The sequence below is a fragment of the Eretmochelys imbricata genome, chromosome 10 (assembly GCF_965152235.1).
Source record: "Eretmochelys imbricata isolate rEreImb1 chromosome 10, rEreImb1.hap1, whole genome shotgun sequence".
NCBI classification, from domain to species: Eukaryota; Metazoa; Chordata; order Testudines; family Cheloniidae; genus Eretmochelys; species Eretmochelys imbricata.
The window spans coordinates 25470681-25495198 of record NC_135581.1 but is presented as its reverse complement, the minus strand read 5'-3'; the positions used below and the strand labels follow the sequence as shown (position 1 = coordinate 25495198).

The 24518-nt window shown below is 39.5% G+C and overlaps 1 protein-coding gene across 1 annotated transcript in view; it reads right to left on the bottom strand.

The window, feature by feature from the left end:
* USP7 (ubiquitin specific peptidase 7) overlaps positions 1-24518 on the bottom strand; it is a 102272-nt gene that overhangs the window by 62779 nt on the left and 14975 nt on the right. The window lies entirely within an intron of this gene.

The window sequence follows — 24518 nt, the reverse complement described above, 5'->3', positions numbered from 1 at the left end:
TATCCCTTTGCCAACTCTCTCATTACCATTGCTAACTTGTGCTAATATAGCTGTTTGAACATATACAGAGAATTTATGCACCTAAAAAATAAGGTTCATGATGTATAAGAAGTTTGACTTGAAAAATGCATGCCTTCTGATGAGATATACCAACACACGCTCACAACACTGTTTTCACTCCTTTCCCTCCATAACATCTCCCCAACTCCCATATGGATCACTCACACATGCTAAGAGTTCACACAGAAAACATTAACCTTCTCTCTCTCCAGACATAAACCATGAAAATCAGATCCAAGCGAGGAGATCCTTTTGCCTATAGGGAGGCCCACTAACTTCAGTAAGACACTAGGCAGGCATAAGTCTCTCTTTTGGGCAGATCTATTGCAGGATCAAGCCTACAGAGTGGCTCTAAAAGACAATGCCACACACGTGCTACAGAACAGAAATGGGGATATCAGACTTCGTATCTGAAGCTGATGATTAAGATATACATTCATATAAGTTTATTAAGTTTAGGATTATACATTTAGCTCAGTTGAGTACTAGTCCAATTAATATTTCTCTTATTATGCTGAAACATAGTTCTCAGGTCACATTTTAAAAGTTGTACAATGTATCGCTATCAGAACATGGACGTTAATTAGTAGGATGCACTGGAGACAGGGACTACCTATTTACAATGAAGGGTATTATTTTTATTTAATAAGCTAATTTACAATTTTAAAACTGCATTTTAAAAACATCCTTGTACAGGGATACAAGGGAATAGAGGTGCATCTTGCAGGGGGTAGCCCATCATGAGGAAACATAGGAGTTGAACTGAATATTACAGAATAAGACGCCATGAACCAACAGCATCCAGGAGAAGGAAAACTGATTTCAAATCCAAACAGTCTGAGCTCATTAGCCTTGGAAGGCAAATAAACCAAGGTGGATCCACTGATACCTGTTCCTTGCTGGCCAGCAGGCAATGACATGGCATTCCCAAGAGCTGGATAGGCTGTATTGATCTAACAAGCCATAAGTACATCTAAAACTCACTTGTTACAGAAACAGTACAGTAAACCAAACAGATTTCAAAAAACTAGGCCAAGCATTTATCATCAGTATATCAACAAATATTTGTGTTGCAGCTCTCACACCCATCATTATTCAGCCATTTTCCTTTGTACATGCCAGACACTGCCAATTAACATACCTAGCAAGCAGCACTATGAAATCAACAAGTCATCCTCCCTAATAAATACTGCAGAGTCCTAGCTTTAAAGAATTCAAAGAAATGCAAATGATTCAATATACATAAATGACAAGAGTTAAATATTCTAGTACTGTTTCTCTCTTCCTCAGATAGCTGTTTGTTAACTTAGCTGCTAGAAATGGAGCAGGAAATGAAAGTCACCACATTGTTTCTTGAATAACCACCAACATGGATTTCAGAATACCCAACCCAATTAACAAAGTATAGTGCACACTTGGCAAGCTGGTCAATTGACTGCCTGTTACTTGACCATTGTCAAATATTCCAGGAAGAATGCCCTGATACAGGCAGCAGCCCACCTTTTTCATTGTTTCATGGTGCTATCTATAAGCAAGCCTAATTAAATGTCTTGATTACCCACTTCTCTACATTCTAATACCACTTGTTGGTGAAAAAAGTGAGCTATTTAAAGCCGAACATCTTGATTGGCTTCAATCTTCTAGAACCGTGGTTTTCAAAATTTTGTACTGGTGACCCCTTTCACACAGCAAGCCTCTGAGTGAGACCCCTTTATCAATTAAAAACATATTTTTATATATTTAACAGCATTATAAATGCTGGATGCAAAGCGACCCACCATGTAATAACCTCCTGACCCCCAGTTTGAGAACCCGTTCTAGAACAAACATTGTAGGTAGGTATGTCTTTGTTTGTATAACAGGCCATCAATGTATGTGGGGTTTACAAAGCACATTAAGCAAATTAAAGCACACATTCCCTGCCCCAAAGAGCTTACCATCCAAGCTTACTGATTTACCATAAAAAGTCTTAGGCCGGGTCTACACTACACAGTTAGGTCAATGTAAGGCAGCTTATGTCAACTTAATTATGTCAGCGTACACAATACAGCCATGTCCTGCTGATGTTAATGCCACCCTACACCAACATTGTAACTCCAATTCCATGAGCGGCGTAGCACTTATATCAGTGTAGTTAGGGCAATGTAGTGTCCCTGTTGGTTGTTAACTATCTTGACAATTTCAAGGAAATTGATAAGAAAGCCGGGCAGGTAGAGTCCGGCTGCCCCCAGCTCCCCACTCCCAGCCAGGCTGCTGCCTGGAGGCTCCCTGCTCAGAGAACAGAGAAGTCCAGATGGCTGCTGCCCGTTCCCAGCCAGAAGCTGAGAGCCCAGGGGGGCAGCCGGGCTCCCAACAGGGAGCTGCACGGAGCTGAGAGCCCTGGCTCTCAGCCCCCCATGCTGCCCCTCTTCAGTCGGTGGAAGAGCTCCTGGTGAGGACATGCACAACCGACAGAAGGAAGGTAGTGTGGACAACTAACAAAGGTTGACTTTTGGCTGTAGTGTAGACATGCCATTACTCTTTTTCTATACTGTTGTTACTGCTATAATAAATCAGTGCTTTAAAATATTAGACCATTTTTAACCAATATCTGACCAATTATTTTTTGACCAGTCAAATGCACAACTCTAGTATAGCAGCCATATTGCTGAACTACATCTTCATTTTTGTCCATTCAAAAGCATTTTGAGCCTGGTTGCAAGCCAGTATCATAAGATGCAGTCAGCCATTGAATAAGTACTGAAATCATCTATACTGTTGGAAAAAAATCAACCTATTTTACTGAAAAAATTAAGTAGCACACAAGTCTTACTGTCCAACAAATAATCAATACATTTTATTTATCAAAAATGAAAATGATATACACAGATTGATGATCAATTTATGTTTTTTAGAATTAATAGTGTCAGACTGACACCTGGCTTGCAACATTTATCTAAGGACAAACAAAATACTGAAGATCAATACTAAATCTGTTCTTTTTATGTATTTGTTTATAAGTTTCACCTTCATGCACACATTTAATGAGAGAACTCTTGGGACTTTAAAAGCTTATCTCAAAAGGATACAGCTACCTGCATTTGTCTTTACTTTTTATATCTGTTTTGATTTTTATTATACTTTTAACAGTGGATATATTATAATGGCTAAACACACAGTTTCCATATGAAAACAATTAACACATTCAAGACATGGACCATTTGGTGGCTATGGATATCAGGTATACAGTCTTAAGTAAGAGGAACCTTTCCCTTATAACACACTTCTGTTTATACTAAAGCTAATCTCCCACAGTTCACAAGCATGTCTATTACCTTCAAAGGCTATTCAGCACCCTGGACAGAGTCAAAAATGTTTTTCAAAAGAGGCAGAATCCAAAATTACCAGGGGTCTAGACCCAGGTGCACAATGACTTCCTCCCCTAAAAGAATGAACACTTCTATATGGATAGAATTCCTCTTATAAAAAGAAATTACAGCAATATCTGAGGCCTTTCACTTGATAAGATGACTTTTTCAGAGATGTTAAATGAAGCAATGTGCAACATTCATGGTATGTACTTCATCATACAGAGGCTAGAGCAGTGGTTCTCAACCTATTTACCATTGTGGGCCACTGTGTTATGTGGGCTGCATCCAATACTATCTGTATGGCTCTGAGGATGTCACATGGGCTACAGCTCTGTGCTGACTGGGCTGCCAGCAGCCCACAGGCCGCAGGTTGAGAACCACCGGGCCAGAGTCTCAGATGCTCACTGGACACAACTCATCCATTACCCCCATCAAATATTAACTTAAATCCTCTGTTCAGTTATGTTCCCTAGTCAAGCAGGAAGTTCTCCAAAACCAAACAAAACCACCTTAAATTAATTAGAATGGGGTTGAGATTTTAAGTTCATACAAGTCAGGAAATGAAAACAATACACCATGATGTTGCATTATCATTAATCTGCATTTAAATATTCTTGCTTTTTATAAAAAATGGGAAACTAGATGGTGCTAAATACACATTTGGAATGTATGACTGAAAGATTATGCACCAGATCTTGACCTCCACAACAGCGGTGCAAACAGGCCAAGAAGCTACCCCATCAGGTTTCCCTTGATATGGGAGGATCCTTGGCTAGTGTATAGCTGATATAGTCAACTTAATGCCAGCCCATTTCTTCTTCTTCCACCCCTCAAAGTGTAGGGAGCATGAATATGGACTGAGACAATTTATGGGGTGGGGCTAGAAGACAGCTTGCACTGCTACTACTGTACTTGCTCTGTGGGCGAACAGAGGATTTCAGTAGGCAGGGCTCTCAGTACAGCACCTTTCACAAAGAATAGATTCACTAAACTTTTAGAAAATAATTTAAGAAGAGAAGACAAGCATTTAGAGCTTCTGTTACACAGGCAGTAGGGCCTAGTGGATAAGGCAGTGGCACTGAACTCCAGAGACTTAGGTTCTATTCCTGGCTCTGCCAGAGGCCTACTAGGTGACCTTGGGCAAGTCACTTCAGCTCTGTGCCTCAGTTTTACCATCTGTAAAATAGAAGTAATCATACCATACTTTTATAAACGACTGAGATCTACAGATGTTATGACAACCAGATATTTTATTATTGTTATTTATGAAGCCAATAGAATAATCAAATCAGAATCTCCCTAATGGAGGATCTGAGCCTCCTTGAAAGGTATACTGGATTACCATAAACCTATTTTGGATTCCATTAAATTGGTATGCATGCAACTGTCTCAGGTGGAACCATTATCTCATCATACACATTCATAAGTGCATTCCACGAAGTAACTTTTATTCATGCAGTGCTTGTGTTAATGTGTATGCCTTTGTGAATTTCTCATTAAACAGACAATGTAAGAACAAATTTGGTCCATAATTCAGGCTTTACCATAAAAATTTTGCAAAGTGGAAGGAAAGTAGAAATAGCCCCGTGTTCATCTGTTTATTAAATTCCAGTACAAACTGTTTTCAAACAAACATTCCACGGCAGTGTTTGGAACGCAAAATGTTCCAGAGAGTACAAGAATCAAAAGTTAAAGGTGAGAAACCGACTCAACAGCTAAAATGAAACTGACCAATCAACTAATTTTCAATTTTGATTGCTGAAAGAAATGGCAAAAATAGACAAATAGAATAGCAAAAAGTAAATTATATCACTACAACTCTTTCTAAAATTCTTTCCGTTTTCACATATTAAGACAGAGGTTCTCAAACTTTTTCAAAAAGTGTGGCCCACAGCTTAGTAGGGAGATTGTCCTTGCAGTCACTTCTCCTATTTGCCACCACAGAGCATCTCTATAACAATAAGAGCAACTGCTTATTTGTTCTGAATGATATTTTAACCTGATAGCATCTCTTATTCTTATAGAAAAAGCATTAAATAAGTTAGGGGGAGGTTTTTAAATAAACTGAGCTCACTACAAGATATTGCTGCCCATTCTGAGAGACCCTATGATTAAACTGAGGAGGGATAAATGGAATATAGATTAAGAAAAGTGTTGGCAGCTTCTAAAATCAGTGGTTCTCAAACTTTTCTACCAGTGACCCCTTTTACACAGCAAGCCTCTGAGTGTGACCCCCTTTATAAATTAAAAACACTATTTTTATATTTAACATTATTATAAATGCTGGAGGCAAAGCGCGGTTTGGGGGTGGAGTCTGACCGCTCAGGACTGCCCATGCAATAACCTTGCGACCCCCTGAGGGATCATGACCCCCAGTTCTAAATGATCATATTTGGTGACAGAGGTAAAAAAAAGCCTGAAATATGACTAAAGGAACAAGTAACAATGACATACATCTGCATATGGACTATATGAAGATTTGATCTTTGGAAATATACTATCTCAAAACATTAGACTAGTACACAGAGTTTTCTGGACCTGTCTTTGGATATTATGTTACAAGAAAGTCTTATGGAATAGCTAGCTTTCAGAATAGTGATCCAGGAAGCAAGACTTAGGCTTGGTCCACGCTACAGATTTATGTCAGTATAACCATGTTGCACGCTCCTGAGCAATGCAGTTATACTGACTTAACCCCCAATGTAGACAGCGGTAGGTCAACAAGAGGGCTTCTCTTGTGACATAGCTACTGCCTCTCGGGGAAGTAAAGTACCTACAAAGCTCTCCTGTTGGTGTAAACAGCATCTTCACTAAACACTACAGCGGCACAGCCGCATCAGTGCAGCTACGCCAGTGCAGCTCTGTATGTGTAGACAAGCCCTTACTCTGTTCAGCAGTAAAGTAATGCAGATAACTGTATCTGGATTGAAGCCATGGAGCCTGACATGAGTATATTCACAGCAGTTTAAGAATTATGACAGAGGAGAAAATTCCTACTAGTTCAAGAGTAGTGGTAATGAGTTGCACCTGCCAGGAATATGGGTAATTTGCAGGTTGCTTGTTTGTTACATATATCACATCTAAGATCACCAGGCATAAGGAGCTAAAAATCAGAGTTCGAACCAGTTTCTTTACAGAGAGGAGGAAACCCCAAAAGTAAAAAGAATGTGGCAGGAATTCATGAACTGAGGTTGTTAACTGGACCAGAACTACAGAGCCTTATGAAATCAAGACATGTCAGAAGGAGTTGCTTCTCAAGATGGAAGTTAACAGTGAAAGACTTTATGGTGTTGCTGTAAAGATTACGAGTGAATATAGATCACTTGCTGTTGGTTTCAGTAGACATCCCATGTCCACAGATGAGAACGTGGAAAATAATTGGCTGTTGTAGTAACTGTACTGGGCCCCATCACATACAGCAGTGGTTCTCAAAGCTGTGGCACGTGGGTGTCTTGTGGCCCATTCAGCCCAGAGCTGCGGCCCATGTGACATCCTCAGGGCCACAAAGGTAGCATTAGATGCGGCCCACAATGGTAAATAGGTTGAGAACCACTGTTATACAGCATGCAGATAGCGAAGAAGAAAGGTGAAGAATGTACCAAAAGCATGCAGGAATGTAAATACTTAATGTGCCCATTTCCACTCAGCCACATCTCTGCCTTTGGGTGCAGGGAGACCTGAAGACAAAGCAAGATTTGCTACCTCAGATGCTGGACGGAATAGCTTGTCTAGAGGAGCATGAGAGATTTTCTAGTGTCTGCAGTTCCATAAAGCTTTGATTTTATTTTTTATTTTTTTTTAAATTGGAGAGTGAAGACTGATGGGAAACAGAGGGGCTCAATTCTTGTTCACTGTCCTAGATAGACAGTTGAAACCTGAAGGTTCCATAGCAGTTAGGCAGGATCCTAGGAGCTGCATTTTTTTTTTTTTTAAACCTAGAAAAATGTTTTTTACAGCTGAATAAAACTTTCAGTAAACATTGTCTACTAAAGAAAGTAAGTTAAGTAACCCAGTAACAACCCAAGACAGCAAAGACCTGAAGCAGTGGGGCAGGAGAGAACACAGAAAGGCTGAGGAAATATTACTAGAGACTGAAATAAGTTTTTTAAAGGCTAGTCTTCTACAGTATCAGTGTGTACCAGCAGGTTACCTGCAAAATATGTAATCCAGGTCTAGCTTTCTACCTGAGAGTCTAGATTTTGCTGGACCATTTGAAAAGAAACTCATATTGCTCTTATGTCCTTCTTAAGCAGCCTGAAGGAACCAACAGGTAATGCTGCTTAAGGTATTTAATACATTTTTTTTTTTTTTTTAGTTTGGAAGATAAATTTAATTTCACAGACACTATATTTGTTGAAATTTTACAAAGCTACCGTGTTTAGAGAACACTTGAACATGCTTGTTTTTACTTCTTAAAGCTATCATTTGCTAACCCAGATTGACATTTATAACAGACTTAAGCCAAAATCCCAAATGCTTGTGGAGATATGAGCACTAAAATCAGTATCTGGTAATTTCAAGAATTGTTCTACTTTCCATCTTTCCTCCTCCCACCAAAAAACCTCCCATTAGGGGAGCTGGTTATGAGTATGACCAAAATACGGAATTTAAGAAAGATTTTACAGTTGAATATACTCTTTGCAAAGTAACTACTAAAGCCCTTACAAAAACCTCTAAAATGAGGCTCTGACTTCCTGATCAAACAAAAGCAAATGGGAAACCCAGAACTGGGAGCCCCAGACTTGAATCAATTCCTGTGCCCCTAAACAGAGCGAAAGAGAGAGACCCATTACTCCCTCAGAAGGTAAGAAATAATTCGCTCAATTCCTAAAGGGGGAAAAAAAAAAAAACAACTATGCCCTAAATTCAGTCAGTTTACAACAGAGTATGTAAGAGATTTTTAAGCAACTAAAAACAGATCAAAACAAAGCTTAGAAGGATGTCCACCTGCTGAAGATAGGAATTGGACTGGCAGAATTTCCCTAACGTCACACAGTGGTTGATTTCTTGTTCCTATTTGCTGTTAGAATAGCAGCTCAATTCATAATTAAGCAATGGGACACAGGAAAAAGGGATTTAAAAATCTACACCACTATTCGAGTGAAAATTATGTTCTATTATTTTATTCTCCAAGAGAATGGTAGCAGAAAAAAATGAAAAAGGAATACTGGAACAATTTTTGTAATCTTCACAGGTTACCACAGAGACAATGTAATACTCCTAACACATTAATTAAGGAAAATAGAAGTACAAAATAAAAGAAGGAAACAAAGATGGGGTGGGTGAGAAAAGGAGTATGTGAACATGCAGGTGCCAAGATAGCTGTAAATCTGTGTCTGGACGTAGACTTATGGGTAAAATTATTGGGCTAGATTACATCCATGATTTATAAAATCTATGTAGTCTGCACACACAATAAAAAGTGTTTTTTCTTTTATTACCAACGTATAGGCCAATTTGCTTTTGTTTCATTTACATATATTTTATTCCTTTGTGACTCCACAGCTCCTTCTGATTCCATGACAAGCAGCAGAATTTGAAGGCTAATCTATTCCTCTAAACAGGAAAGCTACAAGAGAGGATGACTAAGATTCCAGGTGAGTATGCTCGGAGAAAAATTACAAGGCAAGAGGCAGCTCTCAGATGAAGGAAAAGAGGTGTCAAGAATGTGGTAAAAGGGAATCATTTTCTAGTTACGGAGATACACAGCCAGGTAATTCTTCCATCAGATACACATGCTGGTCAATGATGTAGTGTATGATCATCAGGGAAACTAAAAACTCTGTGAGTAATTATTTTTCCAAGAGAATTTTCATAGTGAAGCAAACTTGTGGGATGGGGTGTGTGGGGGGAGCGTTTATAACGGAAAAATGTAGCTGGCCAATATATTAGTTTGTACAATGTTATCAAAAAAATCCTTTGTATATAGATTTCATACAGTCAGAGATATGTAGGCTGGAAGGGGCCTCAAGAGGTCATTTGGTCCATACTCTCCTCACTGAGGCAGGATTAAGTATATCTACACCATCCCTGACAGATGTTTGTCTAATCTGTTGTAAAGAAACCCTGCAGTGACAGGGATTCCACAATGTTCCTAGGTATCCAATACTTAGTTGGAAAGTTTTTCTTAATGTTTAACCTAAACATCCACAGCATCAAACTAAGCAGATTTCTTCTTGTCCTATCTGCAGTGGACATGGAGAACAACTGACAACCTTTTACATATCTGAAGTCTTATATGTCCCACCTAAGTCTTCTCTTCCTTGGACTAAAAACATACTCAATTCTTTCAACCTTTCCTCATAGGTCATGTTTTCCAAACCTCTTATTTTTGTTGCTTTCCTCTGGACTCTCTCCAGTTTGTCTACATCTTTCATAAAGTGAGGTACTCAAAACTGGACATTACTACAGCTGAGGCCTCAGTATTGTTGAGTAGAGCAGAACAATAACCTCTCATTTCTTATATCCTATACTCCTATTAATGAATCCCAGAATGATATTTGTCTTTTTTGATGAAGCATATTGTTGACTCATTCAATCTGAAACCCACTCTAACTCCCAGATCCTCTTCTGCAGCACCACTGCTTAGCAAGCTATTCCTCATTTTGTATTTAATTTTTCCTTCCTGAGTGTAGTATTTTCTACTTGTCTTTATTAAATTTCTAAGTATTGACTTCAGACCAATCCTCCAATTTAACAAGGTACTTTTGAATTCTCATTCCGTCCTCCAAAGTACTTGAAAACCCTCCCAGCCAGGTGTCATCTGTGAATTTTATAAGCATGCTCTCCACTCCATTACCTGAAGTCATTAAAAAAATACTGAATAGTACTGCACCTAGGACAGACCCCTAGAGAACCCCACTTGATACGTCCTCCCAGTCTGACAGCAAACTATTGATAACTACTCTTTGAACATATGGTTTTTCAATCAGTTGTGCACACACCTTAAAGTAATTTCAGGTAGACCATATTTCCCTAGTTTGCTTATGAGAGTGTCATGTAAGATTGTATTAAATGTCTGACTAAAGTTGAGATATCTACTACTTCCCTGCATTCCCTACAGGTTACCTAGTCAAAGAAGGAAATTAGATGGCTCTGTAAAGAACCAATCATGCCAAACCAATGCCAGCTATTACTTATCACCTAATTATCCTCTATGTGCTTACAAACTGATTAATAATGTGTTCCAGTGTTCTTCCAGGTATTAAAGTTTGGTTGACTGATGTATAAATACCCTGGTTCCTGCTTTTTTCCTTCCTTAAAGGCTGGTAGTGTGTTTGCCCGTCTCCATTTCTATGGGACCTCACTCAATCTCCAAGTTTCAGAGTAGTAGCCATGTTTATGCCCAAATAAATCTGTCAGTCTCTAAGGTGCCACAAGTACGCCTCGTTCTTTCAGCCTCCAAAAGATCTTGAAGACAATTGCTAATGGTTCAGAGATTGCTTCAGCAAGTTCCTTATGTACCCTAGGATGAATTTCATCAGGCCTTGATGAATTGACTATATGTAACTCATCTAAATATTAGTTAATTGTTCTTTCCCTATCCTGGCCTCTCTCTTTCTCTCTTTTTTTTTGATTTAATAAAAAAAATTATTATTGCTTCACTGATTGTAGCTTATAAGCACTTCAGGACAAGGACTAACAGTGTAAAAGACTAAATGGAAAATGAGATCATCATTAACACATGACAAATAACTCTCTGCAGGATCAGACTTGCTATCTATAACTTCTGCCATACCTGCAAAATGACCAGACAGGCAATATGCCATAGTCATCACTGCTTATTACACTAATCACAATCATCCCACTGTTACCTTGTGCTTCCTGCCTCTGTTGTATCCACTTGTTGTCTCTCACATTTAGACTGTAAGCTCTTTGGGGCAGGGACCATATTTTCACATTGTGTGTGTACACTGCCTAGTACAATAGGATCTGTAGGCACTAGTGCAATATAAATAAAGAATGAAGTCACACATCCAGCATTGTGACTACATTACCAGATGTAACAGACTCAGGAGTAAGCCCTTATTTAACTCAAGTCTCTGATATTTAAACAATATAGAAGAAAAAAGTTTACCTTTCACATACTTAAGTTTTAGTCCATGTATCTGAGAGTTTCTCCCACTCTGAGAGTTATCTTTATTTGAAATTAAAAAGGAAGCAAACCAGATACTAAGAACTTCTGGTTAACAGCAACATTTTGCTGGGAATCAATCCCGTCCCATTGAAGTTAACGTTAATGGAATTCGGATATTGGCAATGGCATGGCATCTTAACTTTTTTTGGAAGAAAGGACCCAGGCAAGTTTGTGAGGCTGCAGGCAGGAAAGGAAGCACCGGGACATGCCTTCCATGGCTGCAGTCCTGCAAGGCCCATCCTAGTACTTTGTTCTGTGGCTGCAGCCCAGCAAACTTGCCTGAATCAAGGACCAAACAGGAAGTAAGGGGCTGTGGCGTGAAGGGAAGACTGCAGGCTGAACTATTGCGGGGAGGGCTCCTCTCCCTGTGCTCTCTGGGCTGCACCCTGCTGGGACACTGCACCCAAGAAAGGAAGCACTAGGACATGCTGAGTCCTGACCTATGGAGAGGGCAAGGAGAGATATTGTGCACACAGGGCCTCGGCACCTTCACTCTCCATAGACTGCAACCCACCCTCCTAGCTGCTGCCCTCCCTGCAGCGCAGCCGTCAGGGAAAGCACATCCCAGCATTCCTCCCGAGGTACAGCCCTGCATCCTTGCCTTCCAGTTATTAGAAGCTGCCAGATAACAGCAACTTCTTGCTGGCTATCAAGGGTCTAATAAGCAAAATCTACTGTCCTTTTATTGAACTCTATGGGTGAAAAGCTCTATACAAAAGCTAGATGCTACTTACGTCATTTTTTGTATTTAAAATGTGCCTCATACTTGTTGTAGAAGCACATAAAACATTTAATTCAAAATTCACACAATTACTCAGTGGACCAATGGCCACCATTAAAGTCCCTACCCTCCAAATATGTTAATTAAACTTTGGCCAAACTATTACCAACTTTCTACAGATTTAACTCATTGTATGATTGATAATTAGGCTTTATATAAATGAAATGTTTATCTGAAACACTTTGGTATGAACACCGAACATGGACATTTTTTAATTTGTCATTTGCAGTTTTATAGTTTTGCTGAGGCAGTCTCTGGATATACTGACAACTTCATTTTAACCAAGTTTTGTACAATCTTAATATGATTTGTAAACTGTAGATGAAACTAAAAGTCTTATGTCTTATTTACAAGACAACAGAATTTGTGTGCATTTTTCTTTAACATAAGGTTTTATTAGATGCACCAACTCATCTAGCTGGCTCAACTACACATCAGAACTTTTCCTCAGTGGATATCAACATCTTTTACTTTAATTTGCAGAAATAAATAGTTTGTCTTAATCACGCTTTCAGAAATGGTAATGAAAAAATGTTTTGTCCACTCTACACCAGCACCTAAGCCGTTTTCAATACTAGTCAGAGAAGCCCACTGCTGAGGATCATTCACTAGTTTACGGTCTAGTGCAGACTTGGCTCATGTGGCTAATTACATGAAATTGACAGCCCTTGGAAGAACCCAAAGTGAAAAATAAAATTGTTGACCAATTATTTTCTTACATAGTGATGATAGAGAAGTTGTCCCCAACTTTTCCTGTCATGCTCCCCCCCTACCAGTAATGGAATCTATCTGTGCCCCATCACCATTACTGCACAACCAAGGCTTCCTCGGCTGAGGAACTTGGACTGAAGGTGAAACTGGGGGCAGAACTAGGATGGGGAAGGAGCTGGGGCTAAAGGCGGAGCTGGTTGCGGGGAGAGAGAGGGAATGAGGGCGGAGCTGGGCTGGCTGTGGAGCAAGGGGTGGAGTGGAGGTGCAGCTGGGGCTGGAAGTGGAGCTGATCTCGGGGCAGAGTGGGGCTAGGTGGAGCTCCCACCCCACCTTCTGTGGTGGCTGGACCAGGCCCCGCAATGCATCTCCCCCCAAATGTTCCTCAGTGCCCCCCCTCAGGGTTGCACGCCACAATTCAGGGACCACTGTGATAGAAGCTGAAATACCATGCTTGGACTAACCATCTAAAAACACACAAAAAAGCCTTGTGACCTACATGGCAACTATTAGGTTTGCACTAATGTCTCTTCTCAGATATAGCTATAAAAGCAGCAAGGCTATTGGAGAGGTTTAACTACTCGTAAGTCTTGCCTGTGAACATTCCAAAGATGATAATGATATTATACCTTAGTTGAAGGCAAGGCACTTAGTCCCAGCCTACAGACAACACCCTAAGTGATGTGTTTTACAGTACCACATCCCTCCTTATGTTCTCTCTGCTTTACTAGATAATTGACCTACCTCTGCAACAGCAAAACCCAGGCTCTGCCCAACAACCATTGCTAGGTAGAGCAAACTACCATTATCCAGTTTGGCAAAGTTCTAGAGCAAGTGCAGGTTACTTAAGGGGAAGAGCGAACCCTTCTGATACAGGGAGAAACAGACTGATACCACCCAGGAGCAAGGCTACTATAATTGTGACAAGATATGCAGTGACTCTCTCTCCCTTCCAAGTCAACCCTACTGTTATATTTTATTTGATTACATAGCCATATAAGAACCAAAGAGAGTCAGTGAAAGCTATTTAATAAGTAATACTGACTTGCTGCTGATAAGATATTACTGAAAACCACTAAACCCCATCAAGCTGCACCATTTCCCCCACTGTTTTAAAATTTAAAAAGGACAGCATACATCTTGATTATCTGAATCAGCAGAATTCCTTGTAATCAGAGATTCAGCTATTTGAGCGTTCAGTCATCTGTTTCCTTCTTATGTCATGTCAAATGGACTGTCAAGTTGACACAGGTAACCCCAAAACATTAATAAGCATAATACCTGGATATTTGCTATGAGTATAAGCAGGGGAGGGTTTGCATTTAAATAGTAATAGTAATACTTATATTAAATAATTTCAGTTCATAGAATCACAGAATATCAGGGTTGCAAGGGACCTCAGGAGGTCATCTTAGTCCAACCCCCCCCTCAAAGAAGGACCAATCCTCAATTTTTTCCCCAGTCCTTAAATGCCCCCCTCAAGGATTGAACTCACAACCCTGGGTTTAGCAGGCCAATGCTCAAACCACTGAGCTACCCCTCCCCCTAAATGTCATCATATTAATGAGGTAAGAAATTCACATTTAAGATTTGTACATACTAGTTTTAAAACTAAATGAGTTCTGGATGTGGTTTCAAAACTCAGTGAAACAGGTTTCAAAAGATATTTAGCACATCCACATAACACTGCTTTGAGAACTACTTAATTTATGGAACGGTAATTTGTCAGAGTGTAGTAAAAATGGTCTTTGAGGTTACTTATCCCAGAGATTTTGTAATTGTTGTAGCATGGTTTCATACTTGGAGAACCATACGTACAAACTGTATTACTCACTTTTAAACCCATCTTACAGTATAAGCTGTTAAGCCTTGTTCATACTAGGAAAGTGTACCATAAGAGTGGCATAGTGGACATTTAAGATCCTTTTTTACTCAGGTCCCAATCACAAATTTTGCAACTTTGCTGGAAAACGGTCTTGTACACGTGTACTAGCACTTAAACACCAAATACCGCCCACAGACAGTTAGCAACAGATCAATTTCATAACACACAAAACTCAAGAACAACAATGTATGTTTCAAAGGCCAATATCTGAAGTTAGAAAACTCTAAAATTAGTTTTGTAACGTATGACAACCTAGAGATAATAGAAAGATTTTCAGGAAAACCCTAAATCTCTGAAGTCTGTTTTTTAACACTCATTGTACAGATGATGTTCAGGCATTTATTTCAATCCTGAGTCTGCATTACTTTAAAAAAAACAAAAACAAAAAAACAAAAAAAACCCACAGAGTTGCTGCAGAATTTCTGTTTCTGGAACAGACAACTGTAATAAGAGATGTAAAAAGGTATTTGATATCAAAAAGCCCCAATTTTTGGAAGGTGGAATTTTACACTAACAGTTGGATTTTATCAAAGTCAAGTCCAAATTTACCCTCAGTTACATGACCACAATTCCCACTGTTGACTTTACTGGATGTTAAATCTACGTATCTGAGGGCAGACTTGGGCTCTAAATGTACATAAGGGTCTTTTTTTCTTTTCTCAGATGAGATCTATTTCTTTCAAAGACAATACATTTGTCCAAAACAAGAGTAAATGTTTAGTCAAATCAGTGATCATCTTCTGCACGAGTACAAGTTGTGGCCACGTTGTTAAATAGTGTTTCTCAAATTTCTGGAAACTTACACCTGCTTCAGCAGGGGCTCTCAAACTGTGGGTTGGGACCCCTCGGGGGGCGGTCACGAGCTGTCACGCTCCACCCCAAGCCCCGCTTCACCTTCAGCATTTATAATAGTGTTAAATATAAAAAAAGTGTTCTTAATTTATAAGGGGGTCATACTCAGAGACTTGCTGTGTGAAAGGGGTCACTAGTACAAAAGTTTGAGAGCCACTGTGCTTCAGGAATATAAAACCAATCACATACACACAACCCTCCCATCATCTCACCTTGATGTTCAGGAAGGACTGTCCAATGGTTAGGTCACTAATCTGGAACTTGGGACACCCAGACTCAACTCCCTGCTCTGCTACTGATTTTCTGTGTTATATGGGGCAAGTCACTTTAGCCTCCATGCCTCAGTTCACCATATGTCCAACAGGGATAATAGTACTTTCCCCACCTCGCGGGGTGCTGTGAAGTGAAATACATTAAAGATTGCGTGGCACTCAGACACTGTGGTAATGGTGATAGAATATATATCTATATATATCTCCAAGATCTTAATCTATAGCCACGCTGCTAAAAGGTGTGCAGTATAGCAGCTCTTTGTCAGCAGGAGAGAGCTCTCCCACTGACAAAAATAAATCCACCCCCAACGAGAGGTGGTAGCTTTGACAGTAGGAGAGCTCAACTGCCCACAAAGCACTGTCCACACCAGCGCTTTTCATTTTTGGTGAGGGGTTTGGGGGAGGGGGTAACACCCCTCAACAACAAAAGTTTTACCAATAAAAGTGCAGTGTAGACAAAGCCTAACCTTTTGCCCTTTGAAAACTGCTAGTGTGGAGCTCCATAATATTGTATTCCCCTCTTTTTTATGCCATGGTTTGATGAATAGTGAAATAGTTCACATTTAAAGGGTCTTCACTGGCACTGAAGTGAACAGGGTTGTTCACAACTCAGGACTACAGCTCTCTCCAAACTCAGGCAGATTTCTCTGGATCAGTTACATTTGCTTCACACTTTGAAAGTTTTCTTTGCAACTGTAACAGATAAAGGCTTTTTTTGTTTTAGTAAATGAAAGCTGAGAGTCTGGAATATAATTGAGAGGTCTATCATCCATCCAGTTAGCCTGGAGCATACATCCCACATTTTGAAAGACACTGGGTTAAAGACATTTACTTCTCTTAGGACACTTTATAAACATGTTTAAAACAAATTTTCTTGGCCCAATAACAATAGATGCAAAATGACTCCTGGTAGTGTAACTATACCAATTATTGACAACCAATTTTAGAGCACAGCTGACTTGATTATGAAGAAAGGAATGGTGAGTTGAGTCATCTTATAAACTAGTTCTGTAATCCTGAACTGAATGCTGCAGCTTCATAGATGTAGCATAGACACTCACTACAGCGACAGAAGGGTTTTTTCCCCTCATGATAGTAAATCCACCCCTGATTGGCAGTAGCTAGGTTGCCAGAAGAATTCTTCTATTGACCTAGCTGTATCTACAATGAGGATTTGGTAAACCTACATATGGCTCAGGGCATGAAATTTTTCACAGCCCCGAATGAATTAGTTAGGTTGACCGACGTTTGAGGTGTAAACCAGGCCTTACTCTTACATACATTGTATGCGAAGGCCTTTCAACAACCTATTAATATAGGTATCCAGGGGAACTGCTCTTTTTGAAGTAAGTTACTGCTTTCTTGTAACTCCTAGTTAATGACCAAGTCCTAATTAATACAATATACTGAATACCTGAAAACCATTATTATGGAAGGCAGAATCAGATTGATTAATCATTTTTATATGGAAATATTATAGACTACACTCTGCAATCTGACCTGGCATCCTGACACAACTAAGTAATAAATACAGATACATAAGTATCAGTGTCTGTACAGGAGTCTTTTGGTAAACAGACTAAAAACTTAATGGACATGCAGGAAAGAGGCAAAAAAGCAGGATTCCTGGTTTTAAACAGTATTGGACTTCCTATAAATCCTAAAATATAAAGGACGCTAACAATGAAATAAAATTCCTCTTACTCTTATGTTTAACACTTTATACTCAAACTAACAAAGAATCAGAATCTATGTAGCTACATTAATTTCCCTCCCACATCAAGAAAAAATTCCTACTGAGAAGCATCTATGATGTATGGAACGTATTTGCAGCCAGTCTCATCAGCCTCAGGCTCCCACACCTAGTGCTACTCCCAACCACAAGATTTGTGTGTTTCACCCTTCCATCTTCTGCCCTTCTGACAATTTTCTTCCAGCTGAGAACCCAACTAAAATCAAAAGCGCTTTGTCACAGATTAGGCCAGTAACAGTGAAATAGCAGGCAATGCTAAAACTACAAACAGATATATCTGTTAACTAATCCTGATATAGGATCTGAACCAATTTTTACAAACTTTGCTTCCAAGGTTAGTAATCTTGAAGTTATCTTTGTCCTTGGATTGCAAGGAAAAGATCATTTGAACTCTGAGTTTTGTAACGATACAGGCAAACTTGGAATGTAAAGTCCACTTTAAAGTCATTTTCAAAGAACCAGCTACATGTGTGCAAAGTAAAATCCAGTAAGTTGACGTCTAAAAGAACTGTGTGTTCCTGAAGCATTTTCCTCTGTAAGGATCCCTGTACCTAGGGATTGTTCGAGTTAAGTACCATGTATTAAGTGACACACCAATTGCTCAATAATAGCAATGCCTACACTGTATTAACTATGTTAAAGTTATATACTGCTTTAGAAGGAATCCTTCTGCAATGCCCCCCTGAACAACCACAATCAACATTTACAAAATACAGTGCATGTACATGCTCAAAAGTAATGTACAAAAACTTAATACATTTTAAGATTAAATAGACCAATGAATCTTGCAAGAGGATTTTGTTGGACATCTAAGGTTTTTTTGGTATAGTAAACATAACATAGCAACAGGCATACTGCACAAAATTAAAGAGTACAAAAACCCAGAACAAGAAAGGGTTTGTCTTTTTCTAACCTCCAGGTGAGGAGCAGGAATTTAAAGGAAAAACACACTTAAAAAAAAAAAAAAAAGAGCATTCATTCTAAGTGAAATGCTTTAATTGGGGGAAAGAAAAAAAAAGTTCTATACCTTGATCTGAACACTAAACAAGCTTGGCTCAAACAGATCTCTACTGACAAATCCCACTGCCAACAATACTGTTTCCCAGTTTTCATTAGTCAGAATGTCAGCCTATACAGCTTCATCATCTCTGTGGAGCACTGTCATCTTAGGAAGGAGGCAGGCAAGCACAGGGAATCACAGACAGTAAAGCCTTCTCTGAGGTATCTAGGTCCTAGTTCATTTAAGTACCCTGTAGATTAAGATATGGATTTCAAGCTCTGCCCCAAAATAAATGGGGAATCAGAGCAGTTCATGAAATACATGTGTGATGTGTTGTATATATCAGACTTTGTTGTTAACGAAGCATGTGCCGTAAGGGTTTAAGCCTTTTTGCAGTGGTTACATTCAATTCAAGGCAGTATGAGTTACAACTAACCAATCTGAGGAGGACAAAACTGAGAATTCCAAGCCATGGCGATCCACCTCTGAGAGGAATAGGTAAAGCATCCTGGACAAGCAAAAGGAGGCATTTTTCACCAGTGTGTCAAAATGCATGTTATTGATACTGTGATGGTTAAGAGAAGATAAAAAAAACATGGCACTGAGTGATTAAATAATCTGTTTATCCAAAAAAGATTAAAATGTACATAAATACCATATAAACATAATATCCACTGAGAATAACTTTTGTTAATAGCCATCACTTGGCAAATAATTTTTAATCAAGTGATTGTTTTTAATGGGAACCAAATGTTTTCAAACTTCTGATTATAATATTGAATTAAAAATTGTAACCTACGCCACAGAGACAAGTTACTGGATTTACACACCCCCTCAAAAATATAATTTATGAACAGGATATAAAAAAAAAAAAATCAAAGCTTTCTTATCCATCCCCCAAAAACAGCTTAAAAATATTTAAGTGGCAGCTAATTTTCCATAACAAATGCATCTCGATGGTATACATTAATTCAACAACTGGATCTGTTCTTAAAACTTTTCTTATATAAAGATTAATTATAACTGACACATCAAAGAACACAAACGTATATCTACTTTCAACAGTAATATCTTCATACAGTTAGGGATATTTCTGCTGTGGACCAGTCCTTTGCTTTGCTGGTTAATGTAGCTGACACATATTAATATCCATTCCTAGGTTTGCTAAAAGGAGGAATCATAATTAATAGCTATAAAGTCAAATAATCTCTGGCTAATATTTACATCAAGCCACAATAACTGAATGATCTGCTTACTTGCTATTTGCACCTTATGAAAGTACTGAGCCAATTTTCAATTCCACCATCTGGTCTCAGAACATGATACTAACAGTTTTAAAAGTGGACTTTATGGTGCTTTTTTTTTTTTTTTTTTTTTAAAGACATGTTGAGATTTCTCACACACATATAAATCTTCCAGTGTGCCAGGGCTGAATGTAATTTAAAGTTAACCTGTTTCATCAATAGCCTCAGACACTGTGTGTGGTCCAAGATATTTCATAAACCAGTGGATCTTTTTTTAAACTAGAATCTATTAAGCTAGCCAGATGGCCTAGCTGACAGAATAAAGTTCTAGCATGCAACAGAATCAAGTTTGAAAGTGACCTTGGGATTTTACTCACTATGCCTGTGAAGACTGAGAATATCAAAAAAGAAGCTAGCTTGGACACCCAGATGGAAAAGAAGGGAATATCTAGATTAGAATTAGGGATAATGACTCCAGATTAAAATATTTACATAAAAACAAACCGAAGTACCTATGCTTAATATGTGTGAGTGAGTCTTCACGGTATAAAAAGAAAATGCTATATTTGGATACTGCAAAGTCCTGCTGCAAAAAGGAATTGAAATGGGAAATAAAGATTTCAAGAGGCTGATCTGTTCCAGGATTTGTTTGACAGAAATGGTGTGCATTCAAACAGCATTAAATTATATATTTTTTTAACGTTAGGACAGTTTCACTGATTCAACATGTAGCTGAAATTGTGTTAGATAGCCGTTTTCTAATGTGTTTCTTGGAACTAGGTCAACAGGGCCATAAGTACACTTTTTTGCTAGACATACTTCCTAAAATTCAAAGTTCTACTCCTTTCCTAAGATGCTGTAGTGTCTCTCTATTTTATTTATTCTTTCAGTTTGTAACACATATTTAGCAAAAATGCCATGGGTTCATATATTAATTACAGGAAAAAGATTCATAATACGAACAAAACAGGGCCACTTACACACGACTGTCTACCCCTGCCAGGGACCGCATTCATGTTAATACCTCATGGTCATGGTACCAAAGGCCAGGTTGACACTATAAACTTACATTAGCATAACTACATCGCTCATGGGTGTGAAAAATCCACACCCCTGAATGACGCAGTATATTGACCTAAGCCACAGTGTAGACCAATGGTCTCCAAACTGGGGTGCGCGAGATGATCCCAAGGGGTGCGTGGCAGCAGTAGCGCCACCGGACGGCACTCCGCCTTTTTTTTTCTTCGGCGGCAGCTCCGCACGTCCACGGCTGGTGTTCCCCTCCGGCGGCCCACTTGCGGCAGGTCTTCCAGTATTCTTCCGTCGGCGGCGCGTCTGCGACAGGTCTTCCAGTCTTCACCCTGGGGTTCGCAAGCCAAAAAGTTTGGAGACCACTGGTGTAGACAGTGTTACGTTGAGAGGTACGGTATACTGTAGACAGTGCTATGTCGAGAGGTGGGCTTCTTCACAGCTACTTCCTCTGATGGAGGTGGATTAACTATGCGATGGGGAAAAAATCTCCCATCGGCATAGCAGCGTCTTCACTGAAGTGCTACAGCGGCACCACTTCAGCGTTTTAAGTTTAGACCTGCCCAAAGGCTGCTTGAGTTTCTTGAGGAAATGGTTTCTTCAGCATGGGTCTAACATCTGTTCATTAGCGGAACGCCAAAACTTTGTCCTCTCTTAAGGGAGGCACTGATAGTCTCTACCAATGGGGGAGGGGTGTGAAGTAATATCTTCTATTGGACCAACCTTTATCAGTGAGAGAGACAATCTTTCAAGCTTACACAGAGCTCTTCTTCAGGTGCATACACTTTGTCTACACCATGCAGCTTTTAGCGACATGGCTGTGCTGCTACAGCCGTGCTGCTAAAAGGCGTGCAACGTAGCTGCTGTTTGTCAGCAGGAGAGAGCTCTCCTGCCGACAAAAAACTTCCACCCCACACGAGCGGCAGCAGCTTTGTTGGGAGGAGAGGGCTCCTGCCAACAAAGCGCCGTTCACACTGGCGCTTTTTGTCGGTAAAACTTTTGTCGCTCGGAGGTGGGTTTTTTGTTTTTTTTTTAACACCCCTAAATGACAAAAAAGTTTTGCTAATAAAGTTCCAGTGTAGACAAAGCCATAGTCAGAAAGTCGTAGCTAAATACAAAGTGGAAAGGTTGTTTAGCATAAGTAGTTAACGCATATTTCAAGGAACCATTCAAAGTGAAATGACCAGTTAACAATTCACCCTGAACGGTGTTTTGAAATATGTGTTAACTACATGTGCTAAACAAATCTGTTCTACCTTGTATTTAGCTGTGGCACTCTGACTACATTTCCCAGACCCCAAGAAGAACTCTGCGTAAACTCGAAAGCTTCTCTCTCACTGACAGAAGTTAGTGCAATAGAAGATATCATCTCATCCACCCTGACCCTCTAAAATCTTGAGATCAACACAGCTAGAACACCACTGCATATAGTCTCTGTCAAGAACAAATCCCATGTCTCTCCACTAAGCTTCAAAAATAAGGAGGTCATGACCAACTCATGGATTGCAAACCAAAGCCCAATAATCTCCAAAGTCTGGGTGAGTAAAATGGGTTGAAACATTAATAGAATAGACAATTGGTTTAAAAAGACACCAGGTAAATGCATAACATTCAAATCTGATGGCAATCTTTCAAAAGTAAACAAGGCAACATTTGTGGTGGTGAGGGGAATATCTTCACATTTATAACTTACTGAGGCTGTAAATTTGAAAATGTACAAATTTTACCAAATATCCTATATTGACTTGTTTTTATTTTTAGAACATGCTTCTGCATCAAATAGTTCCAGTTTTTGGCTTTGTACAGATTAGTTCATCTGTCCTTTCCCATTTTTAATTCCCAGTTACCATGTTTTTTAAAAATATCTCCTTATAATTACTACCTGCCTGGGAATATATGTTCTTGCTATTTGTCCTTCATTTACTTGGCCAGGCATTGTTCTAGTTTGTTTTTGGGACCAAGGATGGAAATCCAAGAAGTTGAAAGCCAGAATGAAGCGTGAATGTGAGGAACAATAACCAAGCTGGGAAGAGGAGAGGCCTGAACAAGGAGAAACAGAAGACTAAACAGTGAAATATCATTTATTCCAATTTTCAGAGTAACAGCCGTGTTAGTCTGTATTCGCAAAAAGAAAAGGAGTACTTGTGGCACCTTAGAGACTAACCAATTTATTTGAGCATAAGCTTTCGTGAGCTACAGCTTACTTCATCGGATGCTACACTTTCCACAGTATTCATCTGATGAAGTGAGCTGTAGTTCACGAAAGGTTATGCTCAAATAAATTGGTTAATCTCTAAGGTGCCACAAGTACTCCTTTTCATTATTCCAATTGTTCCCAACAGATATAAATAAAAAGTGAGGAAAATGCACAATTTGCTGCTAACACACACACACACACACACACAAAATAATGTGAACAGCCAAATATTTTTGCTCTAATGCATTCTTTGAATAAAACAAGAAAAGGAGTACTTGTGGCACCTTAGAGACTAACAAATTTATTTGAGCATAAGCTTTTGTGAGCTACAGCTCACTTCATCAGATGCATGCAGTGGAAAATACAGTGGGGAGATTTTATATACACAGAGAACATGAAATAATGGATGTTACCATACACACTGTAACAAGAGGAATCAGGTAAGGTGAGCTATCACCAGCAGGAGAGCCGGGGTGGCGGTGGGGAGAAACGATTTTTGTAGTGATAATCAAGGTGGGCCATTTCCAGCAGTTGACAGAACGTGTGAGGAATGGGGGGGTGGGGGAGGGAAATAAACATGGGGAAATAGTTTTACTTTGTGTAATGACACATCCACTCTCAGTCTTTATTCAAGCCTAAGTTAATTGTATCCAGTTTGCAAATTAATTCCAAGTCAGCAGTCTCTCGTTGGAGTCTGTTTTTGAAGTTTTTTGTTGAAGAATTGCCACTTTTAGGTCTGTAATCGAGTGACCAAAGAGACTGAAGTGTTCTCCGACTGGTTTTTGTATGTTATAATTCTTGACGTCTGATTTGTGTCCATTTATTCTTTTACGTAGAGACGGTCCAGTTTGACCAATGTACATGGCAGAGGGGCATTGCTGGCACATGATGGCATAGATCACATTGGTAGATGTGCAGGTGAATGAGCCTCTGATAGTGTGGCTGATGTGATTAGGCCCTATGATGGTGTCCCCTGAATAGATATGTGGACACGGTTGGCAATGGGCTTTGTTGCAAGGATAGGTTCCTGGGTTAGTAGTTCTCTTGTGTGGTGTGTGGTTGCTGGTGAGTATTTGCTTCAGGTTGGGGGGCTGTCTGTAAGCAAGGACTGGCCTGTCTCCCAAGATCTGTGAGAGTGATGGGCCATCCTTCAGGATAGGTTGTAGATCCTTGATGATGCGTTGGAGAGGTTTTAGTTGGGGGCTGAAGGTGATGGCTAGTGGCATTCTGTTATTTTCTTTGTTGGGCCT